Source organism: Papaver somniferum, chromosome 10 (genome assembly GCF_003573695.1).
Source record: "Papaver somniferum cultivar HN1 chromosome 10, ASM357369v1, whole genome shotgun sequence".
NCBI lineage: Eukaryota > Viridiplantae > Streptophyta > Magnoliopsida > Ranunculales > Papaveraceae > Papaver > Papaver somniferum.
In genome coordinates, this window is record NC_039367.1 from 4,246,537 (window position 1) to 4,254,399 (window position 7,863).

General features: G+C 33.2%; 1 long non-coding RNA gene across 1 annotated transcript; it reads left to right on the plus strand.

Annotated features, from left to right (window-relative positions):
- Positions 1–3,120: 3,120 nt before the first annotated feature.
- On the plus strand, positions 3,121–4,865 carry LOC113317924. Its single transcript, XR_003344127.1, has 2 exons — positions 3,121–3,930; positions 4,197–4,865. It is a non-coding gene; the product is annotated as an uncharacterized LOC113317924 (long non-coding RNA).
- The last annotated feature ends 2,998 nt before the right edge of the window (positions 4,866–7,863 follow it).

Genomic DNA, 7,863 nt, shown 5'->3' on the forward strand with positions numbered 1-7,863 from the left:
AATTCAGATGTCTTCGACAACATTCACAAAAATATTAAGACCTTAAATAACAAAATAGAGAGCATCTATAGATCTGGAAAAATTTCCAGTGACATGGAGAAATTAAAAAATCTCCAAGCGGAACTAGGAAAATGGTATGAAATTGAAAATTATTTCTACCATCAGCTCTCTAGAGATAAACTTTCCAAGGAATATAATCAGAATACTGAATATTTCCATGTCTCTGCGTCCAATAAAAAAATAATGCGATCAATTCTCTTAGAGAACCATCCGATCTTTGGCTTTCTAATAGAGACTAAATCAACTCTCTCCTGGTAAATCACTTTAACCAAATAGGCTCATCACAAATCAACAACCATGACATAGATCAATCCAACATTATTAAACCTGGCGTCACCGAAGCTAAAAATAATTCCCTCATCGAAATCCCTCCAAAAGAAGAAATCTGGAATACCATGTCCAATATGAACCAATGGGGTGCTCTAGGTGCAGATAGCTTTCAACCAGGATTTTTCAAAGATAATTGGCAAATTCTGCGGCCGAATATTATCTTTTCAACACGATTTTTTTTAGATCCGGTATTCTTAAGTCGGATTTCAATTATTCTTTCATAACCCTTATTCGGAAAATAACCACTCCTCAAACCCCGGGTGATTTCCGACCTATAAGATTAAGTAATACAACATACAAGATAATATAATAAAATCCTAGCGAATAGGTTAAAGCCGTTTCTCAACAAATTAATATCTCATAATCAATCAGCCTTTCATCCCGTGAGACAAATTACAAACAATATTATAATTTCCCATGAGCTTATTCACTTGATGAAAATATCTAAAGTAAAAAAGGAATATTTAGCAGCTAAAATTGGATCTCTCAAAAGCTTTCGATAGGGTGAAGTGGATTTTCATTAAAAAGGCCCTATTTGCTTTTGGCTATAATGAAAATTGGATAAATCTCATGATGCAATGTATCTCGATAACCTCATTCTCTATCCTTCTAAATGGCTCGCCCTGGCCAAAATTCAACACCTCAAGAGGATTAAGACAAGGCGATCCTCTATCTCCTTACCTTTTCCTCATCTGCATGGAAATCCTATCTAGGCTCCTTGAAAATGCGATAGTAGATAAAAAAAAAATCTGGGATTCATATCAACAAAAATGTCCCTAATATCTCACAACTTTCTTCGCAAACGACTGTTTCTTATTCACCAAAGCAGATTTGAGGGAAGCTTAAAATCTTCTAGATATCTTATATTTATTTGGAGAAATCACTGGTCAAATGGTAAATCTTCAAAAATATAGTGTCTATTTTAATCCTTGGATTTACCCTAAACATGGAAAAAAATAGCCAAAATTCTAAAAGTCCTTTTGATGACTAAAGATGATAGATATCTTGGTACCCCTCTCTTCTTTGATAAGAACATAAAAGTGAATTTCCAGCCTCTTCTCCAAATATATTACTCCACTCTGCAAGGCTGGAAACCTAAACTCCTCTCTCAAGATGGTAGGATAGTTTTAATAAAATCTATTCTCCAAGCCTACCCAACTTATCAAATGCAAGTTTTGCTCTTCCAAAAGAAACCTTGGATCTACTGGACCGCATCCAAAGAAACTTCTAGTGGAACAAAGATGGACAAAAAAGACAGGGTGGCTTCATCAAAGCTTAGGCTAGTATCTGCAAGCATATATCTCAAGAAGGTCTAGGCATTAAAAACCATCACCAATTCAATATAGCGCTCCTTACAGAACTTGTCAATAGACTTATTACTGAACAAGATCAATTACAGGTCCAAATTCTTAAATCTAAATTTTTCCAAATACCTATCCATTAGAATCCTCTAGAACTTCGAACTTATTGTGGATTTGCACGAGTATCCAAAAAGGTTTAGACCTGATTAAGGGGAGTTTCGTCTGGCAAGTCAAAAATGGAGCTTCTACAAAAATATGGGAGGACCTGTGGATACCTAATGTCAACACAATCTCAAAACCAACTAATTTACAAGAACCAGCACCACAAATGGTTCAAAAGATGATAACAGAAGAAAATAAATGGGATCAGGAAAAACTGAACAAATAAAATTAAGAAAAATTCAATAACTCCAAAGTGAAAAATTCAAGCAATAACTCTCAAGAGACAAGAACAAGATAAAACTAGATGGAAGCATCATCATTCAGGAAATTTGTCGTCTAAGAATATCTATAACTTTCTGGTAAAACAAGATCAAGATAATGATAACTTAATGGATTTTCCTTGGAATTTCTTTTGGAAAATACAACTAATTCCAAGAATAAGATTATTTGTTTGGAAATTATCGAAAAAAGCCCTTGAACTTCATCCATACTTGGATCCCATAATTCAGCTATCGACTCTCATTGTTAGATGTGTAATTCTCAAGAACATGAAACTGAACAACATCTCTTCGGATCTTTTCTTTTTGCTAGAGTTGTTTGGTTCAGATCTTCGTTAGAAAATATTAACTCGAGAAGTAATACGAACTCGATTAATTCTCGGGTTAAAGTTTAGATATCAGACCCAGATTTGACACAGTCCGCGAAAAAAATAGCCATCATCTTATGGTTCATTTGGAAACATAGATGTTCGGTTGTATTCGAAAAAACCAACCCAGATATGACAAATCTAATTGAACATATCAATAGATAACTGCAATTGAACATATCAATAGATAACTGCAATCTACTCCCCCTAAGATTATCCAAAAGGGAATTAACCCACAAAAAGATACTTTAGTTAGATATAACTGGTTCGACATAAACATAGATTGGATAATCTTTATAGATGCATCCTTTAAGAAATAAGACCCTTATGTGGGTTACGCTTTTATTCTTTACTCAGTGGACCATGAGACTTTCATACACATATGTAAGGACCCTCAAGCTCGTCAACGCTATTAGACTAGTCAAGAGACGTCTTAGCCGCTAATTCCTCGACTAGTTTGACACGAACATTAATTAATAGGAATTAATCTAACAACGATATAGATACGTAACTAGTATCATTGAATAGGTCTCGAAAAGTTATGCGAAATGGACTACTCGAGCGTGTCATTCAGATACCGGATGAAGAAGATATCATCTGATTAATAAGGAGCGCAAATATAGTTTTTTCTACTCTCAAACCGACCTGGCTGCCCTTATCAATTTGGTCAGGTGCCTTTAGAAACTTCGGTCTTATCTACCCAGTCGAGAGGATAAACTCTCATTCTTTTTCTTCTTTATCTTTCCTCCTCTTTCTTTTCTTCTCCTCCTTCTCTGTTCGTGCCTGCTGATGAGAAATTGTGAATCAAATTCAAGATTTTGAGATCGTAATAAGAAGGGAAATATCAAGGATCGATTTTAAGTGGTGAAGATAGTTCTGTGATTGAATTAAATTCAGAAGAAATAATGTTCAGAGAGATTCAGTGAGTTAGGGTTTTTGGATTGAAGTTAAAGTCACCTGGAAGATGAATTTGATGTTTTAGGAAGGAGATATAAGACTGGCTGATGTTGTTTTGATGAGGTGAACCAGTTCTGCTGAAGAATCGAGTTTCAATTAAGGGTGAATAAGAAAGAATTACAGGAGGGGTTTACTAGATTGGAAGATCGATTGATGCTTTGAGTTTTAATTAGAGAATAGAAGATTTGGGAATTGAGTTAGGATTTTGTTAAGAACTGATATTGATGGATGAACTGAATTGAGGGTTTTGGAGAATGATTGGAGTTAAGTTTGATATGAATAAGGATTCAAGGTTAAGGAATAACTTGAGAGTGATTTTAGGGTTTCGGTGTTGAGGATTGAGAATTGAAGTGGAGTCTACTGTGAATCAAAGATGGTGATGAAGATTGATGAATACTGGTTGAGTGGAAGTGGTATACTGAGTTGAAGTGAAGAAGAACTTGAATTCGATTGCCTGGGTATTACTAAATTGAGGTAATTGTTCTTCTCTGTAAAATAAGTAAAGTTATGAAAGTTCTATAATTGAATTTATGAATTTGTCAATGAGCTGGGATTGAAATGGTTATGTGAATATGTAATGGGATTGCAGATTGTTGATTAAGTTTATGTATTGAATTACAGTTGCGTATTATATTCTTGAGGGGTAGAAATTAGTGTTCTGTGTTGGAATTGGAAATTGTAAGAAGTGTTATTGATGTCTGCAATGGTTGGAACTTAGATGAATATTTGGATTTTTGCAGAGGGAATGAGTCTTGCCAGTGGGTTGAGGCTGTGGTGTTACAGTGGGAATTAGAATCAAGAGTGTTGCTTGACTGGTTGTATTGGTTTGAATCTGATGAATTACAATTGCAAGGATGTGAAGTTGGAGGTACTGTTGGTGCTGAATTATGTAGGTGGTTGTGTTGTGTTGTGGTGGTGGATATGATTGTTGCAGAACAAGAATACTACTCTGATTATAATTAGAGTTGCAAGTGGTGGTGGTCTGGTAAGGTGTAGAGTTGGAGATGGCAGTAAATAAATGTACAAGAATGTAATAGTTTGAGTTGAGTGTTCGGTAGTCTGTTAACTGAGTTTCAGTTGAAGTTGATTTTACTGATTGAGATTCAGTTTGGTCGTACAAGGTTGTTGGTGTTGAAATGAGAAGTGAATTGGGTTTGGTGACTGAAATGGATATTGCAGATTGAACCACTGTGTGTGTTGCAGATAAAGAAGTTGTTTACATTAGAGTTGAACTGTTGGAACTAGCGTTAGTGGTAGTAAATGAATGAACTGTAAGTGGTAGAATGAATGTCTTAGTTTGGTGGGTTCAGTGAAAGCTTGCTTAGAGCTGCAATTGCAGGTAATCTGTATTTGAATTTAAAATGAGTTATGAAGTTACTTTTAAATGAATGATTTGATGTTTATGTTTAGTCTGGTAGAATTAAAGTGAAGATGAAATAGAGTGTGTGTTTGTTAGTCATCCCAGTCACACATGTGACTGGCTTACCTTAGCTGACTCTTCTGACTTAGATCATCTGACTGAGTTAACTCGGTCTAAACCAGATTCAACTCACTGAGTTGACTCGGGTGACCAAATCGTTGACCTTTGACTGAACTTAGACATTGACTGTTAGCTGACCCGTGACCGTTAGTTAGACCGTTAGTGACTGTTAGTTGACTCAAATGGACTGGACCATAGCTTAATGGGTCTGTTTAGTGAACTTGGGCTTATAGCCCGTTTTCCTAATGAACATCAATTGGACCCTTGTGGTCTAAATTAGCTTTTGGTTCCTTCTGCAAAGTTGTAGATATTCACAAGACTTAGCTAATGGACTTTAAATACAATCCAAATTCAATTAGTAAACCATATTTATGTTAAAGATAGAGAATGAGATACCATAATGGGCTTAGAACCATTAGATGGAATTGTATGATTCTTGTGTGAGCCATCTTGGCTTTAGACTTCTTGTGTGATTAATAGTTAGTCTATATTAACAACGATCGATTCAAAGGATGAACCAGTGGATCATGGATCTCGAGGTAGGCGAGGCTTGTCATCAAAAGAGGTGGGAATCGATAACGAACTCTCTTGTATTCATTATTGTTTTACAAATCAATCTCGGTGTTGTGAAATTCATGCATATCTTTGTGTGCTTTGTGTGGTATGAGATGTGTGCCGACACAATATCAGTATTCTATGGCTAGGGCGATACACCGCAATATTATTCTTCCTTTATATACAAGTATTCTATGGCTAGGGCGATACACCGCAATATTACACGGCTAGGGTGATACACCGCAATATTATTCTTCCCTTATGTGCGACAACACACATCTCATACATGGATGTTTACTGTTATTTATGGATGTCTTTGAAGAAGTTTCTACTTTGTGTTTTACTGTCTTTCCGTGTATCAACGACTTTCGATAAAACCTGCATTGTCTTCGAAACATATTAATGTTTACTTGAAAGCTAGTTGTTATTCCTACGGGGCACCCCTTTTAGGGATGATGTGCTCTCTCATTCCCACTTTCAGTTTCAGAAACAGATCATGATTGCGCAGTGGAAGCTTTGTGGCGTTGAGTCTTCTGCTATGTTTATTATGTTGTATATTCTATTTGCAAACCAAATGACAAATGTATATGTATCATTTGAGAGGAATTCCTATTTATATATTTCTAATCGGGGCTAGTTTTTGGGTCAAGTTTTGTAGCAGATTTTCTTAATTGAATGCTTAAGTATATAATTTAGATTTGTTAGTACCTCTTTATTTAGTTAATCTCTTGTATTAGTCAGTTGCTAGCTTTGGGGGTGCTACAGACTTGGTATCAGAGCTCACTATTAGATCTTAAATGGGAATAATTAGAATTAGCCAGTGCCAGTTAGTGAACTAGATTAGTTTATAACTGGGTTGGGATGTGAGATAAATCTTAATCACTAAAAGCTATCAATAATTAAAATAATTATTTGATTGATTGATTTGTTTGTTTGGTTCTTTGTATATGTAGTGAAGTAAAAATTGTAGGGTACACCAGTAGCTTTAGCTAATAAGGATTTAAGTACAATTAATCTATAAAATATGAAAATGAAATTAATATTATTTATAGATCTTGTAAATCACATAGGAACTTACCGTACACATTGACTTATGAAGAATAAACAAACTATAATTACATACAGGTTAATAATATTTTTGGGACTCAATAATATTTGTAAGAGTAGTTAGAATAATAGTTGAACCATCAACGTTATAATAAAAATGTTATAATAGTAATAACGATTTTAATAAAATAATGTTAGCATTTATCAATTAGTACCATATTAAAACTTAACTAAAATTTCAATAAGGATATACCACGATACAAATAATAACTATGGTTAATTAAATCGTTATGGATAATTACTAACACTTATCTACTGTAAATTTTGTAAATTAAACTAATGACAAATTAAAAACATACGTTATGTGTTTAATCTATATAGTTAATATAATACTTATTAGACGTTAGACGTAAAAGGTGTTTAAACTAAATAGTTGATATAATACTTATTAGGCGTTAGACGTAAAAGGTGAAGGTATAAAATTAAAAGACTTTAAATTCAATCATCTTTTGAAACGAAAAATTGGTATGACGAACTTAAACTGTTAGAGTTTAAACTAGTATTACGTTGAGCATAATTAGAATTAAAATCTCATCAACAAATATATGATCATAAAATAATGATTAGGATTAAATAGCTATGGAAAATTATTAGTATTTATTTGCGGTTAAGTTTTGCAAAGTTAACTAATAACAAATTAGAATTTTATGTTTTGCGTTTAAACCAGATAGTTCATATAGGACTTATTAGGTAGAATTAAGAACTCGTGAGGTCATATAATGCATAACATAAAGATTAAATTTGTTAATAATCTTATACCAGATTATCTTTAGTCCAATAAATAATCCACTAGATCACTAAATTATACATATCAAGTGATATTTTTAGTACTTGAATGCTTACTACAAAGTTAGACCAAAAGGAGAATAATTTTGCCTACGAATAAGATACTTATTGTTAATAGCAAAAATCTAAAGACTATTAAGACATATTAAATCCTATGTAGACTTAAAAATTTTGATCACATTAAATTACCAACGCCAATATTTAACAAGATATAGTATACGGATTCAATCTGAATAAATAAAATCTATTATATTAATCTTTACGTGAATGTAGAGTTATATTTAGAAGATTAAGGCTTAGTGTACCAACTGGACTATTAACTTAAGAATAATGAAAATGGTAATATAGGTAAAACAATAATTTTGATAAGATAAGAAAATAATAATACAATATAATACTAATTACTATAAAGTTCAGAGTTCTTGTAAATATCATTTGGATAATCATTATAGGATAGTAATAGTAAAATGTAATTTTAT